The following is a 14583-nucleotide window of genomic DNA, read 5'->3' as shown; positions in this document are numbered from 1 at the left end:
TGGCTGATCCTGATGGGCAGTGTTCAGATGGCCAAAGTTTAGAATTTAGCTCTGAATTCTATCTATTCAAGCATACAATGCATGTCTTAGTAAGAATGGCTTCAACTGGTATGCTAACATTTTAGGTCCTTTCATTTTATTCTGACAGCAATCCTTGCGGGTAACCCAGTACCTATTTTAACACTTTGCTTCAGAGTTAGAAGTTCTTATGAATTGATTTTATGGAAGAATTTTTATAAGTATGTTTAAATGTTATGCTGTGGTTATCAAACAAGACCCAAGCCTAGTCAGGCCTCTTAAGCATGGAGAGAGATGAGCCTTCTCAGTGATCTGCGCCTTTAAGGAGGGCTCCGCTCTCCTGTCTGCATCGCAGTGCTGCATATAAATGGCCTCTGTGGCTTCAGCCTGCTTATTTCCATTCAAAGTGTACACTCTGCTTTTTCCCCAAAGTAAAAGCATTTCCAGGAGCGCCAAGCACATCTCTTTTTTGTAGACTTCCTCTTGGCAGAGTGAATACTGCTGATTTATAAATTACGTGGAGGTGTGCAAAGGAGATCAAGGTTCAGTGGATGTGAGTCCACGTATGGCACCTCCCACAGGCCCAGATGCTGCCCTTAATTCTCAGCTCATCGCCTCTGCCAACCTTGTCAGTTCTGGCCACTCAGGCGGCACTCTGATCAAAGCAAAAGTAGTCGTCTTCCTCTTAGAAAAGAGGAAACAGGGTTCTTCCTTTTGCAAGTTAACATACTTAAAGCATCATTTCCCTTGTTGAATTTTTCCTGATCCTTATTTGAAATAGGCCCCTATGCCTTCATCGGGGGCCATTTTCTTTGGCAAAGAAATTGTCCTCTGTTTTTTGTTTGTTTGTTTTTACTATCAGATGCAGAACTCTTTCTATTTGAATGAAATCTTTATAAGAAAGAGAACTCTTTCTATTTGAATGAAATCTTTATAAGAAAGAGGATACGCCTTCGATGATGACATTCCCCTCCCATAATCTGATGCTAGAATGCGGTGGAATGCACATTGCTTCCCATCACAAATAGCCACTGCAAAGGAGAAATTCTTGGCATTGTGGACTCACTACTTCCTGTGGATAATTACTGGAAATATATGCGTGTGCATGCATATAGGTATATGCGTGTGTGCCTGTCCAACATGCTGGGTAAAACTTTTGGATCTTTGAATCATATTGACTACATGGAATACAAACATGACACCGCACCCTGTGGATTGTCACAGTCTCCCTGTTTCTCTCGGCAATGCTGGCTGGTTGTCTCACCACTTAATGAATGAAAGAAGAGGGCAAGGGAAGGAAAGGGGATGAAGAGGAAGAAGAGGAGAGAGGGCAGGAAGCTCTGACAAACAGAACCCCACTCACTGGCTCACTTTCCAGCCTCTACTGTTAATCCTTCCTTCTGGGCTCATACCCTGGGTCTCCAGCCAACTGGTGATGAGAGTCCCAGGGACTTGACTGCCTTTTCTCCTGACTGGTGCTTCGAGACAGAGAACTGCAGCCCAAGGCCATTTTACCTTTGCAGTAGAATGTGAGAATTAAAACTGATCTTGGCTGGGTGCGGTGGCTCACGCCTGTAATCCCAGCACTTTGGGAGGCTGAGGCGGCAGGATCACCTGAGGTCAGGAGATTGAAACCATCCTGGCTAACATGGTGAAACCCCATTTCTACTAAAAATACAAAAACTTAGCCGGGCGTGGTGGCATGTACCTGTAATCCCAGCTACTCTGGAGGCTGAAGCAGGAGAATTCCTTGAATCTGGGAGGTGGAGGTTGCAGTGAGCGAGATCGCACCATCGCACTCCAGCTTGGACAACAAGAGCAAAACTCCATCTCAAACAAACGAACAAACAAAAAAATACTGATCTCAATTCAGGCAGGCTCTGTGGCTCACACCTGTAATCCCAGCACTTTAGGAGGCTGAGGAGGGAGGATCATTCGAGGCTAGAAGTTTGAGACCAGCCTAGGCAACAGAGCAAGACCCCATATCTACAAACAATCAATAAAACAGAAGTGATCTCAATGCAGTAGACATGAGGAACAGCATGGTGAGACAGATCAAGTGATTTTTTTTCCATGGCCATCAGGACCAGGACAAAAAGCCTGTTCTTTGGACTTCCTCAGTCCTGTGTGACACCAGACTCAGGCTTCTTCTTCACACACCCCCCTTAGCTCACCCTGGCCTCAGCAGCTTCATCCTGGCCTTGGGAATACCTGTCACACAGAGTGGGGACCAACACCACCATGTTTACAGACACACCACAGCAGCGGTTTCCAACCGTGGGTGATTTTGCCTCCTTGGGAGATTGTTGGCAATGTCTGGAAATAATTTGGGTTGTCACAGCTCGGGGGAAGGGGTGTGCCCCTGGCATCTAGTGGGTAGCAGAAAAGCCCCCTGCAACAGACAATCATCCAGCCCCAAGTGCCAATAGTGCCGAGGTGGAGAAACCCTGACCTTCCCAACATCCCAAGGTTGTTTCACCAAATCCAGAGTCAGATCTGCCCCGGGGTTGGTTTTGGAAGGTGCTTTTGCATATCTGTGGATGGTGAGAAGTTCTGAGACTGTGGGGGCTGCTGGCCAGGGTGGTGGGAGAGTTAAAATATCTGGGCTGGAGAGTCCTGGCTCCGACCTTAACCATCTGTGCACTCAAGAAGCCACTTTCTGTCTCAGGCTCAGATTGCACTGGAAGATATCTCTGCCCCAGTGTGGTCAGGGTTGTGGAGACTTGAAGCCGGTCCGGTGAGGCCCACAGAAAATGCTTTGGAAATGTCTGAGCACCTTAGGTGGGCTCGGCTGAGGCTGACACTCTGAGTACATGATGGTTATTGGCTTTCACTCCACCTGGTCAGAGCCCAGCCCCTGTGTACAAGGACACCCTGACCAGGCTTCATCGGCCCCTTACCCACTCACTGCTCAACTCCCCTCTGAACAGGTGGGGTGAGGTCCCAACACTCCCCTGCATATAGCCTGCTCCGTTCCCATATCATTCTCTACTAGCAACCATTTGTTTTACCTCCATGCTCTTTCCTCAACCACCAACCTCTGTCTTCATAACCATCATGAACAATGTCTACAGTTCATCCATATCCCAGACCAGACACTCCATGATGGCAGAGCCATGGGCCCATCTAGTCTCCTCCTAGTGTGGCAGCAAATCCTCACAACCATTATGAAACCTTTCTAGTGACCACTCTGAAAAGGATGGCTCTCCTGCCCCATGTCATCCCCAGACCCTGACCTGAGCCACTCCCCACGCATCTCATTCATGATACCCTCTGACTCAAATAACTCTTCTTGGAGGATCCTTGAAGTTTTTTGAGAATTGCTGTTCAGAATAAGTTATCTCTACTAGAAATGTCTTGAGGTCCATGAATAGGCATCTAGGATGCATTACGCATAGGAGATGCTCAACAAATATTTGCCACCTCGATTTGGTAATCAACAGGCCCGACAGATGTCATGGCATCGTATTTCTCTGTGTTGTAATTGGCGTATGTCTCAGGGGTGCAATTACTTTTTAGTTTCCATCATTACTGCTACACAGATCTGTTTCTTACTTTTTCTTATCACTGTTAGTTTCCTGCCATTTCACCAGAAACTTATAGCAGAGAGGAAAAAAGAAAACAAAACTCAGAGAAAGAAGGGATGAGATGGAATCCAACCAAAACCTCAGCGCCACCGCTGACCCCAAATCTGAATTTAAAAAAATAAAATAAAATAATTAAAAAATAAAAAAAAATTCTCTGGTCCAAAACTTTTAGTTGTTTTTTTTCCATCCCTCAGAAACACTGAGTTAGAAATTAAGTAGTAAGTGATTTGGCTTTTCTTTTTTATATTTTAAAATATATAAACATGGACACATTCTTTGGGAGCTTTAAGTCTTTTAACTCAAACGAGAATTAATTTCAGGAAACTGCCGTCAACGCGGTGGTTGTGAACGACAGTCTGTTTATGTGCAAAGCCGTACTTCTCCATCGAGTCTATTCTTTGAACTGATGAATCTCCCCTGAGCAGAAACCACGGCCACAAAATGTCGCGAGCAGAGAGCACAATGCTGCAAGCACTTAGCAGCTCAAAGTTTTTACACCTCGGCTCTACGGTGGCAGCTGCATTCGCCAGCATTGCGTAGCAGCAAGATTTTCACTAATTGTGTGGGGCCCCAGGATGTGTTTTGGTGTTGCAAGCTGTTTTGCAGACTCTGCCTTCCTGTTCCTCTGTCTCGGTGTGCTCTCACACTCACACAATGCAGAGGACGAGTGCACGTCTTTTACAATTCAAAACCAGAAAAGACCAGAACATTTTTAATTAGTCTGAAAATAAATAAAAAAAAAATAGCAGCTCTGAAAGATGTGTTCCTCTATCTCTTTCCTCTGGAAGGCTGCAATTTAATATGTTTATGGGGAGAAGTGATCCTTACAATCCCAAGAAAAGTAGGGGGGAGTCGGGGGAGTCTCAACCCAATTATTTGGCAGTCAACTTTGCCCCTCCAATAAATGAAACTGCAAAGCTGTCTTTTACCAGATACCCAGGCACTGACAGCAAACTGCAGGACCACAGCTTCACATCCATTCCCCGGGGGCATGATTTAAACCCAGAAACCTGTCATCAGGAGGGAAGTGGAGAACGGCTCCAGGACTAGCTGAGAAGCGATGGTGAAGGGTTTTTGTCTCCCTTTCAACCCTGTAAACCTAAGTGAACCCGATCTCTGATTGATTATGAAACACTTTGCATTCAATGGCTGAAGGATAGTCTACTCATTAAATCAGCGATTCTTAGCAGAGCTATTTCTGCTAGATGATATTGTTGGGTGCTGGGAGGGAGGTGCCAATAATGAGAAGGAAGTAGCCGTCTCAAGTTGGCAAAACTCCCGAGGAAGTTTAACAAACAAACAAACAAAAAAAACAAAAACTTCCGTCAGCATCATTGCCTGCAAAATGGATGCCATTCTTTTTGAGATTAAGGAATCCAGTGAACAAACACAAGTCAATCACATTTACTACGGAAAACAATTACTCAATTCAGCGAAAGGAAGAATAACATCTACCGGAGTTCTTGCCTTCCATTCCGAAGGGACATGGAGAGGGGACAAGGTTTCCTCCTCATCTCAGATGGATCCTTTGCAGAATTCATGCTAATGAAGGTTAACCTGTTTCTCTTCATCTCTGTCATGAGTTGTTAATGTCTGGTATCAGTTATTTGCAATTTTAAACTATTTTGCACAGCGGCACCTAACACCGTGGTATTCTGTCTAAACGGGGATTTCTGGGTCTTCAACAGCACACTTGGTGTGACTACAGAAGGTATCATCGTGGTTATTTACAAGATGTGTTGTCTTTTATGGTTTTTATTTTTCCCCCACTTCACTCGGAATAACATCATCTCCTATCTATCTGGGGATGAAAGATGATTACCTTTTTGTTCAGAATCCACTAAACTAATACACTTCTTCTGTTTGTTGCTAAGCAACCAAGCTGGGTTACCCAGAAGAAGCAGACTCCACTGTCAGTTACCTGCTCCTTTCTGATAATTGACCATCAGAGAGTTTGCCTGGTAGGGGGAAGAGCTAGTCGTCAAAAGACTCGAGAAATTTTTTTAAAAATTCAACGATCCAAAGGTTTGCCAAAGCATTCTATCCTAGATAAACAAATAATGGCAAACGCACCCAATAGGTTACTAATCGGTAATAAAAGGAACAGTACGCCACACACAGGAATTGGGATGAAACTCAGATGCATTAGAAAGAATCCCGACACAAAAGAGTCCATCCCACGCATTCCAGCTCATGTCTGTGAAACTCTAGAAAACGCACATCGAATCTAAAGAAACAGAAAGTGAGCAAGGGCTGCCGGGGGCTGGGAATGGGCATCCCTAGCGACAGGGTGAAAGGAGCTTGCGATGGTGGAAATGCGCCATCATCTACACCTTTATTTTTATTTTTATGGATTTAGGGGGTACAAATGCATTTTAGTTACACGGATAGATTGCATAGTGGTGAAGTCTGTGCTTTTAGTGTAACCATCACCTGAACGGTGTAAATTATACCCAATAGGTTATTTCTCATCCCTCACGCCCCTCCCATCTTCCCACCTTTTGGAGTCTCCAATGTCTATTTTTCACTCTGTTTGTCCATGTGTACCTATTGTTTAGTGAGAACATGCAGTGTCTGACTTTCTGTTTCTGAGTTACTAAAAATACGGAAGGCATCACGAATTTGCAAGTCATCCTTGCACGGTAGTCACGCTAACCTTCCCTGTATCTCTACTATTTCAGCATATGCGCTGCTGGAGGGAGCACCCCATCATTTATATATTAATTGTGGCTGAGATTACACAGATACAAATCAAAATGCCATTTAAATGGATATCTTTAATTATATGTAACTTAATAAAAAAAGAAAGCTATTAGTGTGCATCACAGTTTATTACATTTTGACTTAGTTGTGTAATTTTTAGAGTTAGGAAGTCCTTTCCTATTGAGAGTCATTGTTTTACAGGGAAAGGCAATTCATGTCACATAAGTAAAATGCAACTTCATTTTTAAAGGAAGAATTTCATTTTTTAAAGGACATTTACTTGAGAAGTATTATAATAGATATTTCTTCCTTGGTTCCTTTTTTCCTGTCATTTTAATTTTTATTAAAATTATACATGCAAATAATTTAGAGCATCCTACTTATTGGAAGCAACAACTTTCAATTCTTTTCAGCTATTTTTTTGGAATCAGTTTTACATTTCTAGTAAAATGTTTATACTACTGCTTTTTGACTTTTCAGATTTTGCTGTCTTCGTTTCTAACTCTAGAAATTCAGTACATAATATTCTTTCTCACCCTCTCTCCTTCTCTCACGACACACACAGACACACACACACACACACACACACACACACTTCCCGGTTCCTTGTCTTCCCGATGTAGTTATACCATAATTTTGTTTAGATTTGATGTTTACCTTCTTGTGACTGTGTAAATGCCATTTGTTGCTGATATGAGTAGTAAACTACAATTACTTTTCCTTCCCTGCACAGCTTTTTGTTTTCCCTGGAGTTAATAGGTGCCAGGTTTTGATTTGCGCTATTTGTTTGCTCAAGGGTCGCTGCATACCTACCATCCTGGATCTTCCTCCACTATCATTGGGTTGACTTTATTCACCTCTCATGGGACAGACACAGCTGTGCACTGGATCACATGTCTTATGAAATTCCCTTTCAAGGGATAAATGACAGCTCTGCACAACTACAAACAGGGACACTAAGACCAATAAAAAGACACAGGCTAGCATGAAATAAGAGGTTTATGGTCTGATTTGCTGTTAAAGTCATGTCCTTGTTGTGCAATGGAAAACTGCAAGAGCAAAGATATTCTTTAGAGAGTGGACCCTAGCCAGAGCATGAAGGTTTCACGTTGCACGAAAAGACTCTGGACTTATGCCTTTCATGCAACTGGAATGTCCCCTAATATGTTTACCAGTCTTTCTCCCCTCATTCCTGCACACTGTAACCAAAGGAGAAACACTCTCCTCGTTACTGCAGACAGGGACATTCTGAGGGGCCCTGAACAGATGGGACCTTAGGTGACCCTGGTGCCTTTGCATAGAAGAACGCTTCTCATAAGATAGTTTAATCTAACATTATTTATAACGAGGAGTCACCAAAAACAACTAAAGTATCCGACAACAGAGGGCAATTTCTAAAGGTTGACTTTTTAAAATTTATGTGTGTGTCTATATATATATACACACATATTATTGCACTTCACACACAATCTCTAAGTATCACAACAAACCCGCAAGGTAGATATTTGCATGACCTTTTTACAAAAGAAGAAACTGAAGTACAAAATGGGAATGTGACTTTCCCAAAGCCATTTAGCAATGAAAGGATAGAAGTTTAATTCCAAAGCCAGTACTTGTTACTGCGTATTATGCTGCATGATAGGCAAGACATCCTTTCCAGACATCCTGTCCTAGGATTATGTTTTGGTCTGTTGAGCAACACTCAACAGATATGTCTTCATTTTTAGTAACCTGTGAAGTAAGAAATTGGGAACTCCTAAAGGCTTCACTAGCCGGGACTAAGCACTTCAAGTAGGCAAAGGGGCAGATACTCAGAAAACCAGTGAAGGCCGGGGGGACACCAACAGCGTTTCCAGGGCTGTGAGTTAAAAAGATAAACAATGCAAGTGTATTGGCAGACGGCCAACAGTCCTGTCCGACCTCACAGCACAAGATTTTCAGAACTACATGCCCTTGACCAATAGAAACCCTGCAAAATACATTCTAAGTATCACTATTTTGAAACTTGAGAGGACTGCAGAAATATCCAGATGGCTTATATCCAAGAGAATTTTTGAGATACCACAGAAAATATAACAAGAGCTCAAATACAGAGATTTTTCCATTAAAAAGTACAGTGTGTAGCAACTTGTGAATCAAAAAAAAAAAAAAAAAAAAAAACAAACAAAAAAACCAGCTGTTACTTTGGCTGCCATTGCCATAATCTTGTTTCCTAACTGGGGCTCAGTGGAAGAGATTAATCTTCAAAGGCGTACTTTGAAATAAATCTACACAGGAATGAAGACTAAAATCAGAGAAAACATGGAAGGGTTGGTAATTAGACTTCACCGTTTCTGAAGCAATTAGGCTGCAGAGAGCTATGCAAGCCATCCAAGCAACAGTTTGAAAGAGAATCCTCACTTTGTAAAAGATTAAAAGAAAAACAATACACAATCAGTGAGGCTTTGTAAACTTACCTATATTAGCAGCAATAAGGCTGAAATTAGGGTTTTACAGCTTGATCACAATTCTCAAAACAATTCACACTAAAATATAAACTCCTAAATATGCATTAATAGGCTATCCCTTCATGGGCATTTATGTGAAGGCAAAGATGGAACATTCTCATTGCAGAATTTCAGATAGAAGAGAGTAGAGCCTGAATCACCGAGCTAGAAAGGACCTGAGAGATCACCTGTTCCGATTTCCTCATTTTATAGACACCTTGGGCATAAAGGTGTAGGTAATTAGCAGGTGTTAGAACTCAAATTTCCTGACTCCCCTCGCCAGTGTGTCTCTATAGGAGGGGAGGTTTTGCCTCATGGCAGAAGGGCCTATGGCATCGCAGGAGCAAGATAGAGTAAACCCTAAAATCCCCTGGGGTTTTGGGGTGATGGGGTAGAGTTGGGAGGGTTTGACAACCTCAGAGAGAAACTGCACACAGAAATTTTCTGAAGGATGTTCTCTTCCACCCAACCGTACAGGTGGTAAATAAGAAAGGCCATTTTGAAGCAACACTTGGGCGTTAAGGACTTTTAACTGTGGGCATTAGAAAACCCTTCTCTATGATCTTGGGGCTCTTATACATTTTATATGTTAGAAAATAACTCAAAATTATTAGCACATAGATCATTTGAAGTGTTAATCATTTCTGCAATGTTTACTGTCTACATTATAAGTTTAAAAAAATACATGTCCTTTTTTTTAGTAAAGGCTCAATTTAATATACAGACCTGTTAACAAAAATGCTGAGCTAAATCTACACAGCCTCGTAATTGCTTGTCTTTCCTTTTTTTTTTCTTTTATATCCTTTTTTCTTACTTAGGTATACACTATTACTGCTTGCAAAAACAAAGATCTACCACACAATTATTTCTAACTATTCTTGTGGGGGATTCAAAATTTTGAAAAAAAAAAAAAAGCAGTGAAAATTATGCATTCACTTGCAGAAATATGTAATTTTGGGGAAGTTATGGGGAAAAGTGTCAGCAACACTATCTTGCCTGAAGCTTGAATAGTTTAAAGCAGAGAAATGTTGTCATGGTAGTAATCCAAGTAAAATTAGATTTCTACTTCTAACAACAAGATTGGAGCCCAGGGAGAGGAGAGGCTGAGAGACCTCAGTTCATAAACTCCACTTGGTGTACCATATGAAACAGCTTTACATACACTTTTGCTTTTGGTGAAGTTGGCATCCCTGACCTCTGACCCAGGCATGTTCACCATGAGCCAGGCATACGGAGAGAGTAGAGAAAACAAAGACTGCTCAGCCTGGGCATGGTGGCTCACACCTGTAATCCCAGGTTTACAGGGATTACAGGCTGAGGCAGGCAGATCACTTGACGTCAGGAGTTCAAGACCAGCCTGGTCAATATGGTGAAACCCCGTCTCTACTAAAATACAAAAATTAGCTAGGCGTGGTGGCATGCACCTGTAATCCCAGCTACGTGGGAGGCTGAGGCAGGAGAATCACTTGATCCTGGGAGGTGGAGATTGCAGTGAGCTGAGATGGTACCAGTGCACTCCAGCCTGGGCAACAGAGCGAGACTCCGTCTCAAGAAAAAAAAAAGGCTCTGATCAGCAACATCTCCACCACACATCCCAGCACTTAGCCAGCCCTCTGCATCAGGAAAGAGGGAGCAGCAGGGGAAACCCCAAGGGAAATAAAGACTAACTTTGTCTATTTGCAAGTTTGCGTTGGGCTCTGGTTGCTGCTGAGAGACAGAGATACCAAAACCTGCATGAAAATATTAACACCAGGTTGGAAAGTTGAAATGCTTAGTCAGGCCCACTTCAGTTCCATTTTCCCCTGCTTCTAAGGAGGAGAAAGAGCAGAGTGAGAGAAAAAGAGCAAGAAGGAGGATGTGTAAGAGTTCCTGACATCCGCCTTCGTAAGTGGCCACTATGTGCCAAGAAAAAAGATAAGACACAGCCTATTTAGAGTAGTATCATGTCTGGTGAGCCAGATTCTCTCACAATATGTTCACCGTATCCCTGAGAACAAGGGACACAGAAGTGTCTTGCATAGTGCTCAGGACACAGTGTGCACTCCGGAAGGGTTTGTTCAATCTCCACCCACATCTGAACATCTAGGACCTGCTTTGTTAAGGGAATGTGACTTTCACCGGAGAGATGTGATGGTTAATTTCATGTGTCAACTTGCCTGGGCTGTGAGGTGCCCAGGTTAAGCACTGTTTCTGGGTGTGTCTGTAAGAATGTTTCCAGATGAGATTAGCCTTTGAATGGAGGAACTGAGTAAAGCAGATGGCCCTCCCCAGTGTGGGTGGGCCCCATTCAATCTGTGGAGGGCCTGAATAGAACAAAAAGGTAGAGGAAGGAGGAATTTGCCTCCTTTTTTCTGCCTCATTGCTTGAGCTGGGATACCTCATCTCCTCTTCTCCTTATTTTAGACTGGAATTTACACCACTGGCTCCCCTGCTTCTCAGGCCTTCAGACTTGGAATGGATTACATCATGGGCTTTCTTGAGTCTCCAAGATGCAGATGGCAGATTACAAGCCTTCTCAGCCTCCACGATCACATGGACAATACTGGATATTCCTTATAATCAATCAACCTATTTCCATCTGTCTGTCTGTCTGTCTATCTATCTGTCTATCTATCTATCTATCTATCTATCTAATCTTTCTCTCTTTGTCTCTCTCTCTCTATCTAGCCAATTAGAAAGCTATTGTAAGTTATTTCTTCCATGAGTGGGGTGGGATTGGAAGTTAGAGGGCACGACAAGAGGCCTAGACTCTAAAGATAGAAGGACAAGGAAGAAAAGAAAAAAAGAAAAAAAAAAAAACCTTGCAGTAGAGACTGTCATTTATTACCTAATATCCATCCTTTCCCCCCTCCTTAAAGACCAAACTTCTTTTTACCTGGGTGCTAAACATTACATTTCCTGGTCTCTCTTGCAGGTTGGCATGGCCATGTGACTCAGCTGGGCTCAGTACAACGTAAATAAAAATGCTGAGCGGGACTCTTCTAGGAAGTTTTATTGAAAGGCATAGATTGTCAGGAAGAGTCTGTTTTGCATTTCTGCTTTTCCTCTTTCTCTTTCCTACCTTAATGTGACAGCTGGACCTCCAGCAGCTATTTTGGACCTTGAGATGGCCTTGGAAACAAAAGCCATCCATGCACTGAAAATGTCAGAGTGGAAAGATCAGAGCACGGATTTGTAAGGACCACCTTGCTAGCCAGTACTACAGTTACATGACAGAGAAGTGAACCTCTACCTTGCCTAAGCAACTGGTTGCTTTGTGGTTTTCTGTTATGTGTGACCAAATCTAATTTTAACTAACCCAGAAATCTGCTCTCTGTTGCCCTCTAACTGAATGTTAATGGCTTCCCATCTACAGTTACTTACATGAAGTATGATGACAGATTTTATGTTATGAAATGAGCAAGAAGAATGTCGTTTTAAACTTCCTTTGATTAAAAAAATGCTCATTTCTCTTTACTCACACCCTTTGTGATTTGCCACTCAGATTTCCAAGAAAGGGAAATTAGTCAACCTGCTTTCTATATACCAGAGCTTTCTCCAATCCCTGCTGGCCAAGAGTAATGTGGAATCACACATACACAAAATGGGAACAGCCCTGCTTCTAAATTCTTCCCCAACTAGCTCTGGAAGTCCCAAGAGGAGGGTCACAAGGGTTCTGACACCATCCTCCTCCCTAATGACACTGCCCCCCTTGCTCTTTGACTCCCTGACACTACCTAAAAGGAGAAACTCCTGCTTCTGAAAATCATGAGGTCCAGGCTGCCTCCCAGCTCACAGGCTCCCCACACTCCAGTGGGCTCCAAATGCATCCTTTACAGCTTCTCAGACACCTAGTCACCCGTTTGCCCCAACAAGGACATCTTGTGCTTTCAACATCTTAGTAGATTTATGGCAATTTTACTGAAAAACTCTTTAAATATTTATTTGTTTTTCCATCACAAATGCCTTTCCCAGAACCTAAGCTGGATCGTAAGACCCCAAGGAAGATGTTTACATCTTGTTATTCTTTGCATTCCTGGCACCTAGCATAGTGCTGACACGTGGAAGGGATTTATTAAAGTTTTTGCACAAATGACGGCTCCAGCAGATAACACAAATACTCACATTTATTTTCTCTTCTAACCCTAAACAATCATCCTGGCACCAGTGAGCCCCAGCTCTTGTCCTTTAAGAGCAATTCTTTCCTGCACACTCTTACTCAGCTCTGAAGAGCAGAAGGATTTATCTCAGGTCGTCAAGCTGTGACTCTTCACCTCACACAGCACTGGATGTCTTCGAGGGGCTGGGGGAGAGGAGACAGTCTTTTGCCTCCATGTTCTTGATGCTCTGTCATCCCATCGTTTCCTACTCCTCTAGGTCCCCACCAGTGGGTACCACATCACAAATATAAAGGTCAGCATTTGACTTGGGAAGTGCAAGCCTAACATGCCACAAAATCCTCAACTTCCAACTTGTCTCTACCCGTGCACTCCCACATTGCTCTACTAATGGAGAAAAGGAAGAGGCTCAGTGAACTATGAGCATCGTGATCATCACTTGGGATTTGGCAGACGTAGAATAAGAAGACAGCTTTTAGGTGCTCGGGCTAAACTCTCTGGTGGGACATCGTTTAGGGGATGGTGTGGGGGACTCAGTCTCTTCCAATTGCCTGACTGGATAGATAAAGAGCTCCTGAATTCGGATGCTGGAGCAAGGAGGGGGCCTATTGCAAACTTTCTGCTGCAAATAATCACTGCACTGTCCACACACAAGAGGCAAGGGTGTCGCCCAGTTAGCAAGCTACCCTAAGTCCTTACTACAGGAAGGCAGGATTCAATGGGCCGCTGTGCAGGAGAGTCTGGGAGGCTGGGTGGAGATCCTGCCGTGGCAGGGCAACAGGAGCAACAGCAAGGAGAGAAGCTGGCTCAGGAAGGGCCCCTCCCACCACTGCCTTGGAGAGTTTCTCTGCACGACAGCACTCTCAATCCCCCTAAATCACAATGGGGAGTGAATCTGTCTTGTTTCCTCATTATATACTGGGGATCTAGCACAATGTCTGGCATATGTTAGGAACCCAATAAATATTTGTTGAGCAAAGAAATGAATGCACACACAACGAAATTGCTGATCTGTGGCTTTAAAGCAAATCTCAGGGCACATCGCAAGGAGTTGATGCAGAGCAGACGCAGCAGAGGAAGCTTTGGTGTATAAATTAGCACGTGCTTATTTAAAAGGACCCAAGGATTTTGATAAGCTGGGGAAGAAATCTGTAATACAGCACTAACCTGTACGTCCTTGCCAGCCAGAGATTATAAACTTGTACAGGCTCAGGCACAGCCCCCAGGGACTTTCAGAAACTCTTTTCTCTCTTTCCTTGCAAGCCAGCTCCTTGTCATAGTAAAGCGGATTGGCAGTTGAGACGCCCAGCTTCAGGTCTCACTCCTGCCGGCATTTTGTGTGCATGTGAGTGAGTGTGTGGGTTGACTTTGGCCAAATGACTTAATCTTCCTACATCACAGAGATGGAGATCATGAAGATAATTTCTGCTGGACTAAATTCACAAGTTTTTGTCAACATCAAACCGAGGAACGGGTCTGAAACACACTTTTAAGCCCCCAAAGTCCAAAAGGCAGGTGTTTTTTCCATTTTTTTTTGTTTTAGCTTTTTCTGGTTTTTGTCCTTTTTGAATTCCTCAACTCATATCTTTTTCTTTATTTTTCCCCAATGTTCTTCTTATCTTTCTTTGTTATATTTGCATGGATTTGTACACTTTTTAAAAAATGCTGGAAATCCCTCCTGACCCATGAGTT

General features: G+C 43.1%; 1 non-coding gene across 1 annotated transcript; it reads right to left on the bottom strand.

Annotated features, from left to right (window-relative positions):
* Positions 1 to 6203: 6203 nt before the first annotated feature.
* Positions 6204 to 6310, bottom strand: LOC115836787. Its single transcript, XR_004031805.1, has one exon. It is a non-coding gene; the product is annotated as a U6 spliceosomal RNA (small nuclear RNA).
* Between the last annotated feature and the right edge of the window lie 8273 nt (positions 6311 to 14583).

Source organism: Nomascus leucogenys, chromosome 9 (genome assembly GCF_006542625.1).
Source record: "Nomascus leucogenys isolate Asia chromosome 9, Asia_NLE_v1, whole genome shotgun sequence".
NCBI classification, from domain to species: Eukaryota; Metazoa; Chordata; class Mammalia; order Primates; family Hylobatidae; genus Nomascus; species Nomascus leucogenys.
Note: the sequence above shows the minus strand (reverse complement) of the source record. Positions and strands in the feature narration are given on the sequence as shown.